General features: G+C 42.7%; 1 non-coding gene across 1 annotated transcript; it reads left to right on the forward strand.

Annotated features, from left to right (window-relative positions):
• Positions 1-10,605: 10,605 nt before the first annotated feature.
• Positions 10,606-10,677, forward strand: trnap-ugg (transfer RNA proline (anticodon UGG)). Its single transcript has one exon. It is a non-coding gene; the product is annotated as a tRNA-Pro (tRNA).
• The last annotated feature ends 1,355 nt before the right edge of the window (positions 10,678-12,032 follow it).

Consider the following 12,032-nt stretch of genomic DNA (forward strand, 5'->3'; position numbering starts at 1 on the left):
TCCTGAGGATGGTTCCTCAGCACGGTCAGAGTAATGAGATATCGGAGTCAGATCAGTCTCCAACTCTTTACACAGACGGATTTTTTGTCGCGTTTCCTGGTTAGGGACTGTTGATTGGGGCATGTTCAGACAGGCCATCGCCTGTAGGAAAGCATTCCAGCCTACAGGTCGGCGACTATCGGGTACCTTATTAGTGCTAGTGACACTCTTCAACAAATCAAACATGTGTGAACCTTTGATCAGTTGTCCTTTAAAAACAAATTCACCCTGTTCATTCCAAGTCGTTACCCGCGGTTTCTGAACCATTTTGTGCAGAATATATTCTGCATGTCTTTTGCTTCTGGCCGGCATGTTTCTCAAAACATCCGTTACAACATCTCCCTCTGAACTCTCAACAGGTTCGGTCACCGCAACATCTTTATCAACCGTACCCCCCGCATCAGCCCCAGAACCATTTTCTTGAGAGGCCATGGTTAAAGTTAAAATGTTTTGATCTTTTTCACCCTGTCTAACCAGACGGAGGTAGCGCTGTAACGTGTTGCTATACATCTGGGCTTTGGAATACTGATTTAAATCGGCCCTGGCCAGTATAGCTTTCATTTCAGAGTCCAGGTTGTTTTCGGCCGTTTGTCTAATGGGCTCTGGCCCGACAACATTTTTTCTCAGTTTCTCAAGCTGCTCCTGAGGGATCAAAAACATTTTCTGAGCATATTCCATTATTAACCCACTCTGGAAGCTTGAAGACTGGTTAGGAAAGGCACGGCTATGCTCAACAGCGGTCCTATAAAACCTCTGGTTTGATTAATCTTCTTTCTTTTTCTTTTAATAGAATACTTCTTATTAGCGATGATCTTGATAACCGCTTTTTGTTTTTTGAGTTTAGAATGTTGAGAAGGGGTTAGGGGTATATTACCGCGTAAGATGTTAAAAGCTATTTCACACAGGGTCTCGATCAAATCCGAGGGGGCCCCAGCCAGCACAGCTTTCCTATGGCGCGGGCTCCCCTCAAATAACATTTGCAAAAGCGGCAGATTTCTTTTAATCCGAACAGACATTCTTATTTATTTCCTTTTCTTTAGCACATACACTGCCGGCCAATCGGGCGGGCACAAACCTGTTCTGAGGCGAAAGTCTTCTGGGGTTTGTGCTTTTAAGTCCGCAATCAAGTACCCGTTAGGGTTTTTTGGTGGCATCCTCAAATGCCTCCAAAAAGAACTTGGTCTGGTTAGGGTACATTTGACGAGCCAAGACGGTGACCTGTAGTTTATCTCTGGGGTTTTTAAAAAGAATTATATAATTGGCATTTAAATTAATAGTGCGGCTTTTTTTACCTTGAAAAAATAGATTTTGAACTAAATAAATAATACTTAAATTCCTATGATGAGTGTACTTTGTGAAAGCTTTTTCCACTTCACTGTTGTCACCGGCCTGCTCCATCAGGTCATCAAGGATCACTAGATTAGTTTGTCCGGGCGGGAACAGGTCATCGTCACACAACGAGGCGGGGAGACCTTGCACAAATTTCAGATTATTTTTTTTCGATGCCAAATCATCGTAGAGAGGTTGCCAGCAAGAGTAACACCACACTATGTTGTCAAGAGCTTGGGACACGGTTGCGTCCACATCTTCTATGATGTTCTTTATCAGATAGCTCTTACCCGAATTGGAGGGACCGGCTATAATACAGGAGAAAGGGTGTTGAAGTCTGTTATCAAAACCACCGCTAATATCCATAAGGCAGAGTGGTATAATCAGTCTTCAACACTCTTTTATTGTACACCACCCTGAACCGTTTGTTTAGTGATCTATTTTCCAACATGTACCCCTTTTTATTGCGATAGATCTGATTTCCGGCTGTAATAATCTCGCGAGGAGTCGCGTCTTTCTCGGTTACAAAACTTTGTACCAGGGTCGTCAGAGACTTGATGTTAATGAGCTTGTTGTTACAATGGTTCAGAGTGAAACCCTTAACTTTCATACAGGTCTTACCCGCAGCCGTTCTGTATGCGTAAGTCTTAGGACCCCCTGAAACAAACTCCACTATGTGGTCCTGAGGATCTAGCTCGCTCGTTAACTCCCCAAGGTAGTCCCTGAGGGGAGGGACCCAATCCCCTGGCCTGGTGACAAAGATTACAGAGTCAGTATCATGATAGAGCGTGCATTCCTGCAGCTGATCCATTAAGTTTTACAGTTCAAGCCGGGCGTAAGCCGTGGTAAAAACCGCTATGAAAACATTAACGTTCCCCTGTTTGGTGGGGAAATCTTTAGGGGCCCTCCACTGGACCTGTGCCACGTGGTCATTTAAGAATTGAAAGTGTGATACTGCATGTTGTTTGGAAAACATAAATTCTATAAACTGTTCAGGGGTTTTAATCAAGGTTGTGTTTAGACGGTTATTTCTTTCCCCAAACTTACCCCACAGACTGTTTAAAATCAGTTTGGACATTTGTCTCTTGGCGGGGTTTACAGTTATGTTCCCCGGCTCTAGACGGATCCCTTCCTTTTCAAAATATTGCTGAACGTACCGCTCTTTGGCCGCGGAGTCAACACACCATGAGGGATAGCCCGATGCCTCCTGTTTCCCTTTCAGATGGGTCATAATGTAATCAGCAAAAAGAGTATCAGATTTTTCAGAAAAATGCCAAACCTCATACACCTTACCGACTCTGTAACCTTTCTCCACCGCCTTGTCAAGCTCAATGCTACACCAGACACCCGTCAGCGCTCTCTCTTCATCACTGTGCAGACAAGAGGTATTTTGATTTTCAGTTTCCACACACGTTCTACACAGAGGGAACATCAATTTTCCCGAACACCTGTAAGGCAACACGGGTAAGAACAGCTCGCGAGGAGGGTACATGGTGACTTTGATCAAACCAAAGTACTGTCCGATTTCGAGAAAGTCACGATAAACAATGGTTGGATGCCCCACCGGGTACATTTTGGTCTTGTTGACATAAGGGTACAGACTAGTGAAATCATAGTAATCTACTCTCTCACCCTCCTTTACCTCATAATGTAAACAGAGGGCGTTGGTACGACCCCCAAATAACGCATCCCTGGGCTCTAGACGTTCAGGAAAGTCCAAGGTTTCCATAAACCGTTGTACCCCCACATCCTGTTGCTTCAGGGTCGTCCACTCGTGTTCCCAAATCACCAGCACATTCAAACCATAGGTGTTTTTTAAAGTTTCAATTCGTTCCTGGAAATCATAGTATATATCACCGCAGAGTTTTTGTGTTACGGGGTTAAAGGTGTTTGGGTCGAAGCACTGAGGACAGCCATGGTAAATACAACCAGCAAACTCATAAGCGGTACGCTGCCCGGACACGTCGCTAAAACCGTCTAAGTAGTAAGGCCCCATTTTGACTTCCCCTTGATATAAAGCATGTCTGATGAAGATGTTATCCCGGGCACTCAGATATTCCAGCCACTGTATGGAGACAGTCAAAAAGTTCTTTTGTCTAGCACGATAGTTGTCAGAAGTGGTGACCGCTATAGTGTTTTTCTGCAAGAAATTGGATCGATACATTTTCATGCAGAGAGACGCTATGGTCACACTTTGCAAAGGGTCGAGACCCGATGTGTTGATAACCTCGGCGCGGAAACGCAAACAGGCTTCTTTAAGGATCACCACATCATTTTTACAATAAGCGGCCATCTCTTCTCGGAAATCAAAAACACCTCCCTTAACCGTATTGTACCATTTAAAGAATTCCTCCCTCTCATGAGACATCATAGTATCAACCCCATAATAAGAGGCGGGCGGGTAGGACCCTCGATAATTTTGAGTGTCCTTAGTATTAAAAAAATGGCAGAACCAACCTTTCTTCTGAGCCTCAAAACCCAGAGCTTTAGGCAAAGCGCTCAATTTCATGGGGAGGAAATTTAACGAGTCTATGTAACGTTGGTTGAAAGCTTCGTCGGTGAAACACATGATCTTGCTACCCTGAGCTATTATTTTTGGGGTCACCCCATTTTCCACCAGATACTTCATCAAAATGTAAGAATCATAACCCTTAGCATTGTGGGCAATAAATGTGTAATTGAGGTATTTTGGACCGCGATACCGCGTAAAGAAATCCCTGACACAACTCTCACCGCTAGCTGACCACTCACGATCCAACATGTCAATACAGTGTATATAATTAGCAACATGGACCCCGTTTTCTTGCCGGCATTCAAAATCAAAAAAGACATACCGGTTGTGCGGCAGCTCCTTTTTAACCGGCTGAATAAAGCACTGGTGTTCAGACCCCGGGGTTAAATCAGCATTACAGATCCTACATCTCGGCTCCAGACATTTGTGTGGTTTAACCTCATGAAAACGGTACTGGAGGCAACACTGCGGGCAATATTTAGTTTGATCACAATAACTCCGTTTTTTAACCCCCTCAGCAGCGGCCCTCTGTACCTTATGTTCGGAAAAACAGAACGCGGAGAGACAAATCCTTAAGCAATCTTTACATCGGATGGTAGGGGCCAAACCCTTACGACATTGCGGATTGAAACAGACGTTACAGTAACCGTCACAGCGGTGCTTAAGCTTATCATTGAAGGCCTTATAACACCAATGACAAACATACGAACAACCCAAAAAAGCCGTCAAACTCTTTATTCCAAAGTAATGACTATCACTTAGGAAGAGAAACAGTGTCTGTGTATGGGTTTCAGGATGTGTCTGAAATTTCACAAATACATCCTTTACCTCACAACGGTACCACACAACAATTTTTAAAGACAACAACTCCTCAAACATGGTAATGTCTGAAAAGGCAACCATCTGTTGAGAGTTTAAGCCGGCCCTCTGATGAAGCATTAAAGCCTCTTGCATAGCTTGGGGTTCAGGCATGTCGGGGGTGAGTAGTTTTATTAAACTGTAAGCAAAACAGAGCTTATTGTCCCCATTGGAACTCACCACTAATTGCCTGAGCTTGTTCCTAATTATGTCGTTCTTCAAGCATTTCGACAGTCTTCTAAGCGCCCCACCCTCAGGGTTACGAACCACATTCATTACCAGAGACAGACTTTCATCAGCTAAGATGGCTGCGTTACTTTGCAATAACGCTTCGATTTTAGCCAGAAATTCATCAACATCTAAATTATCTCCACTCAGCATTACAGATAGGTTGCTAAACAAATCATCCCCTCTGAGTTCTAACTGTACAACATCTCGAGGTCTGACCCTTTCAGCAACCTGTTCAAGCATGTTTTGCAAGGCCTCGTGTATGTTGACAAATATTTCTGCATAATTGTCACAATTTAAAAGTTCTGCAAAATTAAAACACTGAATCATTTCAAAATTGTTATAGGCCGGTCTATCTATAATCACGGGATCACTGGTACTCTTGGACACATCATCATTTTGAACAAAGCCTTCACCCCCTACATTCTCACAGAGCATGTCCTCCACAGCCTTATCAGTCTCAGAACCCTCCACATTCCGAACACCCCCACTGCTGACATCTACAAAACCCCCTTTTTGAGGAGGCTCATTTAAAGCCTGTAAAAGTCCTTCAAAGATATCCAACCGGTTAATGTCAAGACCCTCCTCTATAGTGATGGCTGCTTCTGACGCCATACTGTGTTCTAATTGTCTCAAATCATTTATAATAGGGGCAGAATTTGGCCGGGGTAGCGCCTCCAAAGCCTCCACCATTTCAAACAAATCGGGGTGAACTAGGGGTTGAACCTCTATAAGCGCTACCGGTGGAAGGTGGTTATTTAGATCATTGACCATCTGTAACAGGTCGGGGTTCACCGGTAAGTCTGTTAATTCACATTCTATCGGTGGTGATTGGGGGTTATTTAAATCATTTATCATTTGTAATAGTTCCTGGTTCATTGGGACATCAGAGGAGTTCACAACAGGGCCGGAGATGTTCTCTCGGGAAGGTCTTTTTGGGGCCCTAACTTGTTCATAATCCTTTAGTTTGTGAGTTCTTTTACCAAGTCCGGACTTTTTTATTTATTTTTTATTTTTCCAACAACCCACAATAGTAAGGCGTTTTGTGTCTATTAAAACATTAAATACGGTACAATTCGTTAGTAAGGGTATTAATAAGGGTGTTTTGGCTCTCTATCACAAGGTTTTGCCCCACTAACACAAGTCTTTGATTTTGTAACAAAGTATGTAGCAACTCATGCCGACCTTCAGGAAGTAGCTCCGGGGGATGGTGGCCTGGCTCAACTTCAAAGGATGGTCGCTCCGGTAAATCTCGGTCGAAGGAGGCAGGGAGCGAGCGTATACTCACGGACGGAGACCAAGAAGGCCATTGCGGTGACACCCTGGCCAATCGCGGGGTACTGTTCCACGTTTCTGTAGCCAAGAAACGGGTCTGGGGGGACGATGTGGAAACCAGTCCGTCGTTGGGTGGTGTGTCAACCCTGACTGACGGCGACCCCTGAGGTTGTTGGTTGCCTGTATTTGTTCCGCCCGACAATGCTGCGGGCTGAATCTGGGGTGTTGAATTACCCCCAGAAGGCTGTGGCCTGAGTAGATGTTGGGGGGTCTCCAAGACCACCGTGGGGGATCCTCTCGGTGATCTCTCCGGGGAAGATGTTTGATCCCACTTAGACGGGGTAATTGTCCTCAATAGCTCATCCACAGAATGACTATCCCAAGAGTCTTGGGAAGAATAAAAATATACATTACATTTACATCTTTAAACGGCGACAGAAATCAAACTTAAAACAACATGTCCAGGACCTTCAAAACCTTTAGCTTTTTTAGACCTTTGAAAATAGGCTTAGACATTAACTACAACGCCTTATTATTTACAGACAATATATTTATTAGGACTTGATAATAAATGTAAAACAGAGAAGCCTCTGTAAATAAACGGTTTCTTAAATGTTTCTTTAAAAACTGTAATATTGTTAATAAAACACTTTTTATACACACACACAACATTTCATTTTTAAACGAACCTTCCAAGTGTAAACGCTTCCTGATCCCGGGACTTCCTGTTTCACAAACGTTTTCACGATCTGTTTAAATATTAAATACAATGAACACCTTCAAGCCTTTTCCTACAACCACTTTAAAACAGAAGTATAATTGCGGGAGATAAGCCAAACAACTTACTAAAACCTTTCGGACGGCTTTACTTCCTAACCAGACGGTAGGGCAATCGGTCATTTCTAAACACGTGCCCCAGAAACAAGCCTAGACCTGTCCGGACTTCTAAAGATCTTTCCCAGAACCCCCCGCCCTACAGGAAACAGGCACCCATCGCTTAAATATTAGCCCTCAACGGGCAAACAAAGCCCTTTTAAAAACATTAAAGTTTGAAAGATCTTACTTACCTCCAAAGAATAATCGTTTCTTATGTTTTTCGGCTGGTTTAGCTTTTTGCACTTCTGTGGAGGTAAGAGACATGTTTAACCTTTAACCACCCCGCTTTATAAAAAGCTTTAACCTCTTACAGGCGGCAGATATATACTCACCGCTATCAGATACAGGGGCTGACGGCCTTTCAGATTCTTGAAAGGTTACGGTTCTCGAAGGTAAAACGAAACAAGCCCTCGATGTGGAAGGCCTTTCGTTGTCTCGAACCACGTTTCTTAATACTGTTAGAAAGGATAATTTTTTAAAATTAACAAAACTGGCCTCAAACATCTTACAGAAACGTTATACAAACAAACAGGGGTTTAGTTCTTACCCGGTCGGCAGACAGCCTGTCTAGGGACAACCACTTCTCTTGGTTGATCCTCGGAGACATTAATCACAGGCCTTTCGATAGTTTCTGTGTAATTAAAGAGACCGGCATTAATATATATTAAAACGTTTTCATAACTCTAATGAGCCGCTTCAAAACCACACACACCCATACATAAGAACCCATGAGCGCAAACACAAAAATCTTACCGTCGTTGTTCCAGATGATGTCCTCAGCGTTGGGAATTAACTCCTGTTGACTGGCTGAAAAATAATTTTACAGAACTTAAAACAGATGTTATAGCCTTATTTACAATACATGCCCACAACACGCTCTGAGTCAATGAAAATAATCTGAAGACTTACCTAAAAACTCGTTTAAATCGAAGTCGTTGATGTTGTTTCCGGACATTGTTGATCTTTAGGCTTAAATCGAAAGGTCAGTATGAGTCTGTCGAGCTGAAGACCAGACCTTCATACTTATACTGATGGCCAGATGCCGGATCTGCTTGTAAGGCATTGTTCTGGGCTGGCCTTTGTGCCGTCCTGTTACCAATTAACATATCAAAACCAACCAATAAAATGACACTGCATCAAATTTCAAATAGAAACCAAGATGGAGACGATCTCTCTCCTCTCTACTCTAAACTTTTATTAGAACCTTTTGGTCTCTCAAAAAAACATCAAGCATCAAGACCTATAGTCAATAACCACTAAGAGTATTTCAGGCCTTTATAAGTGCTAACAAACAACCTGAGCCAAGAAAATAACTATAAAGATCTAAAATAACTAGCTCTTTTACAGTGATTTTTTTTTTTTTTTTTTAATAGCGATGCTTTGTTTGGTATTAAACAAGTCACAAACTACTCAGAACAGCGTTTATCCCCGCAAAAGAGATATTTGGGTTTATTTTACAAAGCTTATAAATTATATAGTTTAAAAGTATTCTGAATGTTTTGATACCACATGCCATACCTACGTTTGTCTGAGCCCACCCCCACCCTCCATGGTGTGAGTGATTTAGCCTTGAGTGTTGTGATCTATTTAGCATTGAGTGATCAGTTGTTTTTATTTTTTAAATGATTCCTTATCATCAGGGATTGAGACTGCTAAAATACCTTAAAAACATATCCTTATCTTAAGTCTAACTCTTATGAGCTTTAAGACCCTAGAATGTATTTAAGTAAAACGAATGAACACATTATGTGTGAGATAAAATATAACCACAGCTTTTTTTTTTTTTTTTTTTTACAAAAACAATTAACCTATACACACAAACACCCACACACACACACACACCCTCTTTTTTAATTTTATTTTTAATTAAATTTGAGGGGAGAGACAGAGCCATATACATTGTGGATAACATAAGTACCCTATGCAAAACAGGCATTGTTAGGACCTGGGACCATTACAGACAACAGAACTTGTTGATCTTATAAAATGCTTGGGCGAGAGAGAGAGAGAGAGAGAGACAGACAGAGACAGAGACAGTGTGAATATGATAAACGCACTATTCAAAATGGCATTGTTAAGACCTGGGACCATTACAGACAACAGAACTTGTTGATCTTATAACGGTTTAGATTTACTAAACCATTACATGTATATTTAAAAAAGACCCCCAACCACTACAGGAAGAGCCGACCCATTCACACTCTACAGTTGACCAACAAGAACAACAAGAACAACCGGTTATGGGCGGCCTTGTTGTTCAGGGTTTTATGGGTGTACACTTTCTGACGGATATGACGTAGGAATAATTAAGGAAATAACTACATAAAATCACGCCCCCCAATTATGACGTAGGAATATTAATAAGCTTAGGGCATACGTCATAACAAAATAGGCCGCGCCCAAAAAACCCTACTATCTACTCACATCCTAACGTGAAGGAACCCTAGCCCGGGTTTTCCTCTTGGGTGTTTTCTCGTGGATACAGTCGGACATGCTGAGACCCAGAATCACTTCACACGTGTAAAGAGAAAAATATCTATTTTACTAAAGAATCAGTCTGGCTTAAATACAAATCTTTTGGAGGACTTGAAAAAACAGTTGAAGACCCCCCCCCCCACCCACTTGTACATTCCTCTGGTGTCCTGTTAGCTCCGCCCCCACATATTTAAATTCTTCAAACCAGACTCTAACGTGATAGACTATTCCTTCAGTGCCCTGTCAACTCCGCCCCCAAATATACTAATTCTTCACCAATCCGAGGTTACTAAAGACGTAGACATATCCTCGCCACCCCCACTTGCTCAAAAAGCTCCAGACCGACATAACCCTTGTCCATTTGAAAGAGGTAACTGCTTTGGCCCTGTTGAAGAGACAGCCTCGCGGATCTCGCTTAAGTAGAAGTATCTATGTTACTAAAGAATCGGGAGGGCTTTAAAAAAACTCTATTGGAGCTTCACTCGCGTAGGGAAAAATAGCTATTCTACTAAATAAATCGGGAGGACTTAAATACAACTCTTTTGGAGCTTCACTAACTTAGGGAAAATAATCTATGTTTTCTAAAAAATCTGAAGGGTATACATAGTGCTCTTTTGGAGCTTCACACGTACAGAGAAAAATAGCTATTTTACTAAAGAATTAGTGTGGCTTGAAAACAAATCTTGTGCAGGGTTAGAAAAACAGTTGAAGAACCCCACCACCCTGCACATTCCCTCGGAATCCATCAATATGGTAATTATTCTGTGATGCGGTACAAGCACCCCCCACCCCATAGGAAAGACCCCCACCCCCTAGGAAGGCCCCCCCCCCAAGATCAACTCAAGTTCAGGTCAAAGGTCAAATCCCCCGCAGCCCCCCCTTTCGAAAAAGTGCCTTATATTACTACTCATGTTCTCTGGTGTCCAGCTCTGTTTTGGTTTTCGGTGCCTTTCTGCGCGCCGCTCTCGGCCAGGGTATTTTCAACTCCTGAGAGGTCTGGACAGGCTCCCCATGGCTCATTGGTCTAGGGGTATGATTCTTGCTTTGGGTGCGAGAGGTCCCGGGTTCAACTCCCGGATGAGCCCGTCTGGCCTGCCTCTTCTCTGTTTTGCGGTCCCTGGACAGGTCACTCTCTGTGGGAGCCTGGGTCCTCTGCGTAAATGCAGGGCTTTTGACCTCAGATGCTTTTGCCAGTGTTTTCTTCTCTTTGAAACAAATGCGTATTATAGAAGGTTTTTGTTGTTGTTGTTGTTGTTGAGGAGGAGGAGCACATGTAGTGTATTTTGGAGGAGAGGGAAGAAATGTGGTTTTCCGGCTTGCTATGGAGACCTTTGCTGAACGTGTACAGCTGAGCTGCACCGAAGGAGAGGCATTCTTTTGAGTTGTTTGTGGTCCTGCTGGACCATGCTCTCTGTGCTGTCTCACTGGGGGAGCGGTTACCGTTCTGGATAGACACGTCAGCACCACAGTCCATGGTATTTGTCAAAGAGCGTAGGTTTCCCAGTCTGCCTCAAGCAGGTACGCCCTTGCCAGGGAGGACTTGTAACATCAATTTTTCAGTTGGCTCGTTGGTTTAGGGTTTTGATTCTCGCTTAGCGTGCGAGAGGTCCCGGGTTCAACTCCTGGACGAGCCCCAGGGCGCGAAGCTGTGTGGTGTCGTGGCTGGTAACAGGAGTCTAATTGGGGTTGTTTCCCTCTCTCCCTCTTAGTGAGGTAGAACAGCTATGTGTGGTAAAATAGGGTATTTTTTTGAAAGGAGGGCTGCGGGGGATTTGACCTTTGACTTGAACTCAGGGGGCCTCTCCTGAACTTGAGTTGAAGTCAGGGGGTGGGGGGTGCTTGTACCACATCACAGAATAATTACCATATTGATGGATTCCGAAGGAATGTGCAGGGTGGTGGGGGTCTTCAATTGTTTTTCAAGCCCTCTAAAAGATTTGTCTTTAAGCTGACTGACTGATTATTTAGTAAAACAGCTATTTTTCTCTATACGTGTGAAGCTGCAAAAGAGCGCTATGTAAACCCTTCAGATTCTTTAGAAAACATAGATATTTTTCCCTATGCTAGTGAAGCAATGTAAAGATTGAATAAATACAATTATGAAGTTTTAAAGGTGTATGTGTGTGTGTTCACAACACCCGGTGATGTAAAAGCAATGTAACGTTACTAAGTTAAGAAATCCTTAAATATAGAAGAGTTATAGAATATATATGTAATATAAGAAGCATAGACTATATATGTAGAAACTGGGACATTTCAATACAACTCAATAAAAGCAGCATTTGTAATAATATTAGTAATCAAACATCAAATTATTATGTAATATAAACCATTCATGCATTAAGATTAAGTAAATACACTCAATACGATCTCAGCACATCGTGTGTGTGTGTGTGTGTGTACATTTGCATGCGTGCGTGTGTGTACATTTGCGTGCGTG

This window comes from Amia ocellicauda, chromosome 16 (assembly GCF_036373705.1).
Source record: "Amia ocellicauda isolate fAmiCal2 chromosome 16, fAmiCal2.hap1, whole genome shotgun sequence".
In the NCBI taxonomy this organism is placed as follows: Eukaryota; Metazoa; Chordata; class Actinopteri; order Amiiformes; family Amiidae; genus Amia; species Amia ocellicauda.